Source organism: Cydia amplana, chromosome 7 (genome assembly GCF_948474715.1).
Source record: "Cydia amplana chromosome 7, ilCydAmpl1.1, whole genome shotgun sequence".
In the NCBI taxonomy this organism is placed as follows: Eukaryota; Metazoa; Arthropoda; class Insecta; order Lepidoptera; family Tortricidae; genus Cydia; species Cydia amplana.
Window position 1 is genome coordinate 8,588,145 of NC_086075.1, and position 13,455 is coordinate 8,601,599.

A 13,455-nucleotide genomic window follows, 5' to 3' on the forward strand; every position below is an offset into this window, starting at 1 on the left:
CCACCAGCGCTTAAGTACATTTACATTACTTATATTTTTCCAAAATATAGGTAGGGGAAACTGTTGTACCTTGGACATGGTTTTACCTCGGACAGATGGCAATATTTCCACATTGCCACGGTTATTGAAATATTTCATTTATATTATTTGAAACGTTATTATTAAGTATAAAAAACAAGCTATCAACGAAATTTGAGAGCGGCTGTGGTAACTCAAGAAAAAAAAAAAATATAAATTGTGTTATGAAAAGTCAGTATTTCGAATTTTACATCAAGGATGATTATTTCATGTTTTGCTAATAGATAGTAAAACTTAATATAATAAGTTAAACTTAATTAGGTACTCGATGGTAGGATCATTTCAGCCTAATCTCAATTGGAAGTGCTAATTACCAAGCTTACTTCTCCAAAAAGTTGCTTTATTGTACCTCGGACAACGAAAATACGAGTAGGTTGTACCTTGGCCCGTACTTGCTACTTACTGAAAATATTTTTTTTTACTTAAGGTTTCATTTTTGCCGTATTTATAATTATTAGTTATATGCGTTATAAGTTACCAAGTACCGTAAACCGGGGTGACTTTCAAATGCAGGGGCGACTTCGATATTTCAGTTTTTCAGCCGTTACATATTTTTATTCGGATGTTTTAGTAGTAGGTAAACAAGTATGTATAATAATCTAACTTGTTACACGAACAGTTCGAGAAAATAATGAATAATGATAATTTAGTGGCAGTTTTAAAACTATCAAAGTATCCCCAAAATTTCCTAAAGTCACCTCGTTTTACGGTAATCAATTTTAGAAACAATGCATAAAATATTTTAGCCAAAAATAAAAAAGCGGCCAAGTGCGAGTCGGACTCGCCCATGAAGGGTTCCGTATTTAGGCGATTTATGACGTATAAAAAAAAACTACTTACTAGATCTCGTTCAAACCAATTTTCGGTGGAAGTTTACATGGTAATGTACATCATATATTTTTTTTAGTTTTATCATTCTCTTATTTTAGAAGTTACAGGGGGACACACATTTTACCACTTTGGAAGTGTCTCTCGCGCAAACTATTCAGTTTAGAAAAAAGCGGCCAAGTGCGAGTCGGACTCGCCCATGAAGGGTTCCGTATTTATGCGATTTATGACGTATAAAAAAAAAACTACTTACTAGATCTCGTTCAAACCAATTTTCGGTGGAAGTTTACATGGTAATGTACATCATATATTTTTTTTAGTTTTATCATTCTCTTATTTTAGAAGTTACAGGGGGGGGGACACACATTTTACCACTTTGGAAGTGTCTCTCGCGCAAACTATTCAGTTTAGAAAAAAATGATATTAGAAACCTCAATATCATTTTTGAAGACCTATCCTATACCCCACACGTATGGGTTTAATGAAAAAAAAATTTTTGAGTTTCAGTTCGAAGTATGGGGAACCCCAAAAATTTATTGTTTTTTTTCTATTTTTGTGTGAAAATCTTAATGCGGTTCACAGAATACATCTACTTACCAAGTTTTAACAGTATAGTTCTGATAGTTTCGGAGAAAAGTGGCTGTGACATACGGACGGACAGACAGACGGACAGACGGACAGACGGACAGACGGACAGACGGACAGACGGACAGACAGACAGACAGACAGACAGACAGACATGACGAATCTATAAGGGTTCCGTTTTTTGCCATTTGGCTACGGAACCCTAAAAATGATATTAGAAACCTCAATATCATTTTTGAAGACCTATCCATAGATACCCCACACGTATGGGTTTGATGAAAAAAAATTTTTTGAGTTTCAGTTCGAAGTATGGGGAACCCCAAAAATTTATTGTTTTTTTCTATTTTTGTGTGAATATCTTAATGCGGTTCACAGAATACATCTACTTACCAAGTTTCAACAGTATAGTTCTTATAGTTTCGGAGAAAAGTGGCTGTGACATACGGACGGACAGACAGACGGACAGACGGACAGACAGACAGACAGACAGACATGACGAATCTATAAGGGTTCCGTTTTTTGCCATTTGGCTACGGAACCCTAAAAATTACCATTGCTAAGTATATTTTTCGAAGGTAATTGTACTAGAAAAATCTAGGTGAGGGTGGGGAGGGTCGATCCCTAGGGGACACTTGGTAAACTTCATTTTTAATCAAACCAAACGAGATACAATTTTTTGCGCTGGTAACACTCATTCATTCGTTCCTAACTTCACGTTCTGTCATGGCACTGTATCGGAAAAGTCAGTGGTTCAAAAATGGCGGACGGTGAAAGATTTTCTGCGTACTATATTCAATTTTCGGTAAGCTTTAACTGGATTTATTTTATAATATGAGATGGAAATGATGTTAGTGAGTGTGCTTATTTTATTTGTTGTTTATTGAAGTGATGATTAACTTGGATTACATTAATATACGCGAACACATGTTTCGAGTACGGCACGTTTTATAATCTTACTATGTATGGGGAGACTTTGTCTTTTTCTTCAGGGGAGATATGATTCCGGGATCATGTCACCCCCAAAGCGATCAAGTATACATTGTAATAAATTTACTTACAAAACGATTCATAGAGCTATCATAAATATTTTCTTTTCTTTAGTAAATCATGCCGCGAAAGTACGACCAGAGAAACACTGATTTAAACTTTCAAGGTTTTTGACTCATTATTGTTTATTAACACGGAATTTCACGGAATTCAGTTTTTAATTATACAACCGACTCCGTAAACGGAATTATCCCCGTGGCCTTTGAAAAGACTGACTAAAGTTGACATCAACATTTTACGAACTACCCGTACTTGGTCTTTTTTATCAAGTTAAACGTTTTACACACAGGGGATGTTACTCGGCCGACAAAAAACACTTATAACGATGTTTGGTTTTCAACCGGCGATATTTGTTTTTATGGATGAAATGCTATTTCAATGGTTTTCCGACCTTATGTACTATAGAACCGACGGTCCATAGAAAGGATTTTAGGATTATGCAGCTCAAACACCGTCCTCGAAATGTGAGCAGTAAATTTCTAAACTTATTTATTGTAGTAAACAATAACTACCAGTGATGGGTAAAAAAAATAAAATTACTGTAGGTATCTGACGCTAAAAATACCTTCATAAGAACTTTAAAAAAATTAGCTTGTTACAAGAAATTTGATGTTAATAACTTAGATTTTTGTTTTTTTTTTTAAATTTTTTTTTGGTACAAAAATTGATTTTTATTTTATGTTGTTTTATGGATAATACGATTACATTTTTTTTTTTTTAAGTATAAGATTATGGATTAATATGTGTTTGATATCTTCATATATTAATTTTCTGTAGATAAAGTGAATAAATTAATGTAGATACTACCCTCGAAATATGACATTGCCACTTAAAATCTTTTTACCAAGTGTCCCCAAATCTGGAAGACTTGATCACTTCGGCTTAGACATCTGATTACCGGAAATACAACTTCAAAGCATGGAAGATGCAATATATATATGTTTGCTGTGTATTTTACAAATTATAGATGCATTGCTAATAGCGATCCGAGTTATATAATCAATGAGAATCTGGTATGGGAGACATGGTAAAAATATGTTTACCATGTGTCCCAAGAACCAGGGTCACTTGATCCCCCTAGGATCAAGGCTCCCGACCAGGGGTAAACAAGTCTCCCTTACATAGGGGACACATGGTAAAAGTCAACAGTATGGGTTTTCATTAAATAATGATCTAATTTATTGCACAAATCTGTTCTAATTCAAACTATTAATGAAGAGATAAATTCTGAGTCGTATGGTCTATAAAGTTTTTCAATACTACAAATAGTTAAGAAAATGTATGCTAAAAACAAAAGGGGTGATCAACCCTCCCCAGTTTCCCCTATTCAATGGCGTAAATATGCTAAAAATATCTGTGATTTCATATATAAAGAGCAAACTATATATTTATTACATTAAATAATACAAATAATACAACACGGTGGAAAGAAGAGAAAGAAGAGAAATCTAATCTTCAAGGATGGGTATTCCACAGCCGTCTTCAGATCCAAATCTTTCTATCCTTCTTCTCGTTCCTCTAATTCTTAGAGAGACCGCTCTGATGATTGATATTTGTATTTTGACTTTGATCCATATATATATAAATATTTTTTCTATGATTAAATTATAAATAAATAAATTAAAATTATCATGTCCGAGGTACAACGGGACATGGCCAAGGTACATCAGGCGTGTTGTTCATTGGACACTTTTCCCTTTTTTTTTCGCCTGTAATGTGGTGAATGTCCACTTTTAGTGTTTAGCAGTAACGCTTTGGTTTACTGCGACATAAACGCATATTGCTTGTGTCAGCGCAACCTAACGTGTATAAAACAATAGGCATTTAGAGAATAAACGTTCAGAATGTTCTTATACTATCACACATAAGGTGTTTAACTTCCACTAACTCCTCACCCGACTCTGCTCGTCAATATACTTGCCATAGAAGAAACTTATAATATCTGATGGCGATCCAGACCAGTGAACCAACAAGGAACTAACACTCAAGAAAGAAGGAAAAATCAAGCAAGAAAAAAAAAAGAAGAACCACTTTTTCAACACCAATCCACGCAGTCAGAACCAACCAGCTTATCAAGAATCAAGAAACAACCTGAGAAGAACCAACCAACATCAAAAATCGGAAACCACGAGAAATCAAGTAGAGCGAAGATCGAAGAGCGTTGTCCAGGGTATCCCGGCTCGCAAATCAAGAGGTGTCCAGGGTTATCCCGGCCCATTTCAAGAGGAGTCCAGGGTTATCCCGGCCCACTAACATCGTCGTAAACAGAGCCAGCCATACGAAGCGTCAAGCGAGCGCCACATGGAGGTGCCAGCTCGCCAGGCCACGCCAGCAGCAGCAAGAATGCCGGTCGCGAACTCGCACCGGACCGGACGAAGACGAAGCCGAGGACGGCCAGCCACGCAGCAATAGGATGTAAATCCTACATGTAATTTATGATTTTAATTAATTTTCTCTAAAAGCCAGCATTTTTTTCCAATTCAGTAGCAGTCATATTTAAATCATTCATAATTATTAAAGGTTGTCGCTAAACTCAATTTCGTTTCGAGCATAAATAATTTTCATAAGAAGTCATAATATAATATTAAATATTAACGGTGTCGAATAGTGTCCTCAATCATGTATGTTGCAATTTGCAGCGCGTGCCACAAGTTGTGCGCACGTCGACAGAAAACATAACTAGGCCGCGAGACTTTGTCGCGAGTTAGAATATTTTAATAAGCGATGAATGAAATTTGATACATCGCATAACGATTAAATAATTAACAACTCAATTCAATAAAATTATTTTATTGTTTCTTAGTAATGATTGATACTTTAGCTACGTGTCGGACTGATCACCTGATATACAGCGAAAGTTTGATTTATTACATCGTTTTTTTTTTTAATTTTGGAAGTTAAATAATAATGTTTATTTTATAGAAATCTTACAGTACGGTACAAGTTTGAAAGTTTTAAGGAGTTTAGGCACATTTATTTATAAAATGTGACCTTATAGCTAGAGCACTAGTCCTTCGTACTTGATCATAGTGTGATATACAGTATCCTCCGTGAAAGTTGTAGGAGACTTATTGTCTTAATGTATTTGTGTCTCTAGGTACAGGCAGAGCCGTACAGCCTGGCCTGATATGCCATTTTATAGAGTTGATAAAGGGTGACCATGCCCTAGGTGTTTATTGAAGAATTGCTATAGATAGCATTGATAGGTGAAGGGTGCGCACAGAGGCGCAACCCAGTTATGTCCTTGATCATAGTCGACCTTATAGGTGTCCGTGAAAGGCTTAACATTTAATACGGCATTAGTTTATTTTATTATCAGAATTATGGGAGATACCGTAACTATAAACAGCGAGAGTGAATATTTTAAAGTTGAATATCAAATGTTTTTAAATGTTTTAAAGATGAAGAGTAGGTAAAGATTTATATTTTATGAGAAAAGGAAGTAAATTAATATTTTAACGTTTGAGAGATGATAACATTTTAAGTGAAGATAATATTATCTTATTAAAAGATAACGATATTTTTTACAAGGACTACGACATTAATACGACACATAAGGACCAAGCTGAATAAAGACTGTTTTATTATACCTACCTATACAATTTATTAACATATTTTTTTATTAAATTTCAGAAAAAATTGTAAACAAGTAACATGCGTTTAAATTTTTTCTTCTGCCACCCCGGCGGTGAGAGGAACTTTCGGGGGAGGTGTAATGTGGTGAATGTCCACTTTTAGTGTTTAGCAGTAACGCTTTGGTTTACTGCGACATAAACGCATATTGCTTGTGTCAGCGCAACCTAACGTGTATAAAACAATAGGCATTTAGAGAATAAACGTTCAGAATGTTCTTATACTATCACACATAAGGTGTTTAACTTCCACTAACTCCTCACCCGACTCTGCTCGTCAATATACTTGCCATAGAAGAAACTTATAATATTTGACGCCAACGCATCCCATCAAAATAAATAAACTGATCTTTAAATTTTATATCGTAATAGATAGTTTATTGCAGCTTGTGTGGTGCCGCTCATAAAAGGGTGACACGTTTCAAGTATCTTGGACACTGGGTGACTGATAACCTCCAGGACGATGTCGATATAGAGAGGGAGCGCAGGGCATTGGCGGTGCGTTGTAATATGTTGTCCCGCAGGTTTGCGCGGTGTAATGGGATTGTCAAAATAACGCTATTTACCTAAAGCATTTTGCCAGACCTTTTACACCTGCAGCCTGTGGACAAAAGAACTAAAAGGACTAAAAGAGCCTTCAATGCCCTGCGCGTCCAGTACAACAATGGGTTCAGGATGCTGTTGGGACTGCCTCGTTTTTGCAGCGCGTCAGGTATTGTCGCGGGGGCGCACACTGACTGCTTCGGTGCGATCATACGCAATAGAACGGCCTCCCTGATGCGTCGCGTCGCGTGCGTGACAGTTCCAACAGCCTTTTGCGCCTAGTGCTGGAAACGCCTGCTTGCGCCTTCTGGAAACACTGGGACGATGTACATATGGGGTCCAGAGGCGTAGTTTATAATTTATTATATGTAATTTAGTATAGGCCTCACTAACATAATATTAAGGGAATGAACACTAACACTATGGACATGGTCCGAAATAAAATATATTGAATTGAATTAATGTATCTTATAAGATTCGGATAAACAATAATTCTACAGCCAAAGAAAAAACTGTCCGAGGTAAAACAGCCTAATAATAATAATTATGTTTTTAGTATTGTATATTTATAAAAAAATATGACGTTTATATTACATATTGTAATGTAGTAACACTCCCTCACTTTGTTCTATTTAAATCGGTGCAAAATCTTTATTACCGCACACCTGGCAGCTCTTCATTGGTAGACTGCGGAGTAGAAAGTTCACTGCATCTAAAGCCTATTTTTTTATTCGGTAGACTAAAATGACATTTCATAGTATGCAATGACATTTTATGTTAATACTATGAAATGTCATTTTAGTCTACCGAATAAAAAAATAGAGTTTACGAATGTCTGAAAGGTGCTATTAATTAGGTACCACTCTATCGCCCTTGCTCGAGTCGACACCTATAAGTAGGTCAATGTAACTTTTAAATTCAGTAAAGAAAGTCGCGAAATTCAAATCAACGTCACTTCAACAGTGTCAAGCGCGAATATTAAAAATTTATTTATTTTATCAGATTAGCAATTAGTGTGCTAGATCTATTCTCCTTTTAGTGTAGGTACTCTTACTGAACCTATAATTTTAGAAATGGAGAATGATTCCCTCGGCGATCCTGGAGGGTCATCAGGCCCTTCAATTCAGTCCCCGCCGTCTCCCGCTGCATTTGTAACTGTCAGAAACGACAACTGCCGCGACATCTCAGCCCGCAGTCGTAGGCAAGATATAGACCCCAAGTCTAAATCCCGTATACCCATTAGCGATCAGAAGGTAAAAGTGTTGTCTAGGTCCAGGTCATGCTCTCGATCAAATCCCCCGCAGTCTAAAACAGTTGGCAATATTGCTGGAACTAACAAGGAGACAGGAATTATCCTTAACAACCCATTTTATAGTCTACCAGAGCCTGACTCTCAGGATTCTGAGTTGGCCCTCGGCCAAATATCGTCTAGTTATATTTTGCCAGATCAATTCCCAAATACAAAGTCTAATTCGTCGTATAGCCTCAAAGTTAAAAGGATGGTTCAGGGACAGGAGATTAAACTACCGACCGATTCTGATGATGATTCCTACTACGAGTATAACAAAAGCGAGGATGATGAAAATTTGATGGATGTGGGCAGACAAACTACGAAAAGACATAGAGAAGAAGAAAAGGAAAGTGAGGATGGAATGAGAGAGTGGAATACAGTGGAAACGAAAAGGAAAAAGGAGAGAAACACCCCAGTACCTCCAGATGACATCGACAAAGTTTACCTTCAAGTGTATATCTCGAATAAAGAACAACTTCCGAAACAGTTTGCCATGGCTCGTTTTTTAAAAGAAAACAACATAAAAGGTATCTGTGCTATAAAATATTTAAACCCTTTTAAAGTTCGGCTGGAGTTTAGTGACAAGGAAAATATGGACAAAATTTTTCAATGTGAAAACATTATTAAACAAGGTTGGGTTTTACACAAGCCAATGGAGACTGGACTGAGTTATGGCATCATAAGAAATGTTGATATTGATCTTGCCGAGGAAGATATTCTAAAGTTAGTGAATTGCTCTGAGAAAGTAATTGCAGCCAAAAGATTAAACCGCCGTGATAAAGCCGATGGTCATTGGTGCCCTAGTGAGGTGGCACGGCTATCTTTCAAGTGCTCGAAACTGCCACCTTACGTCTTCGTTGATGACTTACGATTAAAAGTAGAACCCTACGTTCACCCTGTCACACAATGTTTCAAATGTTGGAAAATTGGTCATAGCATTAGAAATTGTACTTCAAAAATATTTATGTGCCCTAAATGTGGAGGCGATCACCCTAACTGTGTAACTACTACCTTTGAATGCGTTAACTGTCGTGGTAACCATATTTCGATGGCGAAGATCTGCCCTGTATTCCAGAAAGAAAGGAAACTAAGGGAGTTGATGTCAGAATTCAACTGTACTTACAGAAAGGCACTGACCCTTTACGCGTCCCCTATACCAAGACCACTACAGGAAGAAAAACCGTGCATGAATTCTCACTCATTCCCTCCATTAAAGATTAGCCCTCCACCAATCTCTGATAAATCGCCATATGTTGCATCGTACAGTAATGTTCTTTCAGAAAGAAGAGCTAATCCAATTCTGAATCACAAAGTTCAAGACCCAATACCTGGTACTTCCAAGCTTAGATCGTCGGAACAAAAAATTAAAACTCAAACCAAAAACGAGAAAAGGAAGAAACCCGCTGTTGACTCACCGAAGATAGAACGGAATACAGGAATTAACGCTCAAAGTGACACGGACAATGGATCACACGAGAACGAGAACAATCGGAAAACGACTTTTAATGAGCTGTTAAGACGGGTTAAGGAGGTGATTTTTCTAAATAGTATAAGTATCCAAGACAAAATTCAAGGCGTAATTAAATTGTGTGTGGAATGGATGGTGATTCTGGCGGCAGGATTCTTTTCAGACTCAAGTATAGTTAAAGGTTTTTTGCAGTTTGTTAATTATGGCTAGCTCTAGTAAATCCATTAGTTTAAATATTATTCAATGGAATGCCCAGAGTCTGTTAGGCAAGCTTAAATCGTTTCAAGAATTGTTAAGATTACAAAAAGTTCATATTGCTGTGGTAAGCGAAACATGGTTGTCAAAAGATTATAGCGTTAGAGTTAATGGTTATCAGGTTTACAGAAAGGATAGACTTGATGGTTACGGGGGTGTAATGATTCTCGTACATAACTCTATTCAATCTCTAATATCCAATGTTGTCATTAGTAACACAGGTATTGAATTTCTGAAGGTTAAGCTTTTAGGATGCCGAGTTATTGAAAACATTGTTGTAATTTATTGTCCTAGTAAAATAAATACAAGTCAAACGGATTGGGACGAAGTCTTAGGTAATTGTGAGCCGAAAACCTTAGTCCTTGGCGACTTTAATGGGCATCACTCTAGTTGGTCGTGTAAGACGGATCCAAGAGGTAATCAAATTTATAATTCTATTTTGGACAGTGACTTGTTAACACTCAACAACGGAGACACCACTTGGATGAGGCTTTCTGACGGCGTATTACAAAAATCCTCTCCCGATATTAGTATGGCCAGCACAGATATAGCTCTAGACCTTAATTGGTCAATAGTTAATGAAACATTAGGTAGTGATCACTTTTTTATAAAACTTTCAACTAAATATCAATGCAATTTCAGCATCCCTGTTAAAAAAAGAAATTTCAAAAAGGCTAATTGGCAAAAATATACAGAAGATTTACAAGATCATTTTGAAAATTTTACATTCTGTAACGACCATCAAGAAAATTATAATCAATTTATTCACCTCATTAATCAAGTAGCAGATATATATGTCCCTTATCATACATTTAATAATAATATAAAGTCAGCTTTTAAGCCTAAACCCTATTGGAACCAAAAGCTATCGGAAGCTATAGCCAAACGCAGGTTGGCGTTAACCATGTTTCGTAGGAATCCTACTCCAGGAAACCTAGATATTTTACAGGACCAAACTTCTAAGGCCCATAATGATCTGTGTGGAGCTATACGAAAGAGTTGGCAAGATCTATGCTCTTCAGTCGATGCAAGTACTACTTCGAGTGAGATGTGGAGGAAAATGGCCTGGATGAAGGGCTACAGAACCCCTAGACAGTACATTAATCCAGTACTAGCTGAAGAACTACTATGTTCGCTGTCTCCAGATTACGCTGTCCCACCTTCGCCCTTGCTTTTGGATCATGAGTCTCCCATTGACATTGATATCTCTATTCAGGAGTTAAATAAGTGTATTAAACTTAAGGATACCTCCCCTGGGTGCGATGACATTTCATACTCGATGATTAGACATCTTCCAGAAAATGGCAAAAAGATACTGTTGCGTCTATACAATAACTTTTTCGTAAACGGATTTGTCCCTAGTCAGTGGAAAGATATTGGTATTATCCCTATCCCAAAACCGGGCAGAGATCCAAGCCAAGTATCATCATTACGACCTATTTCTTTAATGTCGTGTGTATGCAAAATCTTCCACGCAATTATCAACCATAGAATCGAGTGGCTTCTAGAACGTAATAAGGTGTTCTCTGAAAATACTTTGGGGTTTAGGAAATGTAAATCATGTTTAGATAATTTGAGCATCCTGGTTACTAGGATTCAAATTGGCTTCTCAAAAGGTTTATCAACTTTAGGCTGCTTTTTAGATATTGACAGTGCTTACAATAATATTGATAATACTGTGCTAATCTCTACCCTGGACTCACTAAAAGTAGGACGTAGAGTTTGCAACTACCTTTGGAATTTTTTGAAGCATAGAGTCCTCAAAATTCAATTAGATGATCTAGTTATAGAAAGATCGACTGGTCGCGGTTTAGCCCAGGGGGACCCGCTATCCCCGTTACTTTTTAACATAGCCACTATGAAGATCTGTAAAACCCTTGAGAAGGAGATATTCATTTCTCAATATGCTGATGATTACGTTTTATATTGCCATTGTAAAAACCCTGCTGAGGGAGAAGTAAAAATCCAGCAGGCTTTAGATAAAATACATACCTTATTTTTAGACATAGGTCTAGAGATTTCTCAGAGTAAAAGTAAAATTTGTCTGTTTAAAAGGGGATTTAAAAAAGATAACATTTCTATTAAAATTAACAACAAAGCACTTGAAGTTGTGGATACCGTTAAATACTTGGGCCTTTGGCTTGACCGAGGCCTGCGATGGGGGAAACACATAAATGAAATCAAAATTAAAGTTACTAAATTTATAAATATATTTAAAGTTTTGGCGGGAGCGGGGTGGGGAGTGCACCAAGTCCACTTAAGACGACTGTACATTGCAATGATAAGAAGTAGGCTCGATTATGCTAGTTTTTTATACGGGAATAGCGCTAAAACTAATTTAGCTAGGTTAGACACACTTCAAAACACTTGCTTACGAATAATTGGAGGGTTTATAAAAAGTACACCTATCCATGTCATGGAATCAGAACTGACCGTACCTCCGTTAGCAATTCGGAGACAGTATCTTGCAGGGAAAATGTTGTTAAAATCTAAATCTCAAAGTACAAATTCCCTACCTGGTCTTCTGTCGGATTTAAAAAACTCTTTTGATAACCTTTACTGGCGTAACAAAACAAAACCGTTAATTGGACTTGTATTTAATGAGTTTAAGGACACCCCGGTATACTGTAGTAACCAGCTAGAAATGTTTTCACTCGATACCTGGGTTACTAATATAGATTTAAGTACTCATCTAGTATTAAATGTTGAGAAAATCGATAAAGCTAAACGTAAGTACGACGGATCTCAGTTACGAAGTATATGCAATTCGATGCTTACAGACACCTATCATGACTATTATAAGATATTTACAGATGGATCTAAAACAGATATTGGTAGTGGGGCAGCATTCCTAGATTGGCAAACCGGTGAAGTAATTAAACTACACATTATGGACAATATTTCGATAATGGCTATTGAAATGATTGCAATTGCAGAGTCACTTTCATATATTGACAGCATCAATAGTCACAATATGTTTGTAATTTTAACGGATTCTAAATGCACACTTCAACATTTGAACCGTTGTACTTACGTCTTTAGGGGCATTCCAGTGGCTTACACTATAATTCGTCTAGTACTTAAACTATGCGCTGCCAAAAAGAAAGTTATTTTTCAGTGGATCCCGTCCCACTGTGGTGTTGTGGGGAACGAGGTGGTGGATCGGTTGGCTAGGGAAGCAGCCGAAATGGGTGTTAAATGCCATAATACCCCTTGGTTCTCCGATGTTCTGTACAAGGTCAAAAATATGTGCTTTGACATGTGGTCTGAATATTTTGATGAAAGATCTCGCACAAAGGGTATATGGTATAAAACGATCCAACCCACACTTCCTCGTGCTCCATGGTTCTCTTTCTGTAGGATGAACAGGCAAGATTTAATTGTTGCTCTTAGATTGCGATCTGGCCACATTCCTTTAAATAGTTTCGCGTTTATGATGCGTAAAGTTGACTCGCCTAAATGTAACTTATGCGGAGTAGTTGAAGATGTGTTTCATATTTTAATGGAATGTCGCCGAGGTGCTGCACAGCGTCGTTTGCTCAATGTCAGGTGCTATGACCTCGGCAGAGTCAATAGCATCCTGGCATGTCCAGCCTCCGAAGAGGCTGGGCTTCTTTATAATATGGTCAAGGCCATCTTACAAATTAGAAATAGTGAAAGTTAGATTGTTGTAGTTTTTTTTTAGAGAGCCACTATGAGGGTGGCATTTGTAAAAACCCTCTATAAAT

At 36.9% G+C, this 13,455-nt stretch overlaps 1 protein-coding gene across 1 annotated transcript in view; it reads right to left on the reverse strand.

The window, feature by feature from the left end:
* LOC134649589 (abl interactor 2) overlaps positions 1-13,455 on the reverse strand; it is a 289,784-nt gene that overhangs the window by 235,362 nt on the left and 40,967 nt on the right. The window lies entirely within an intron of this gene.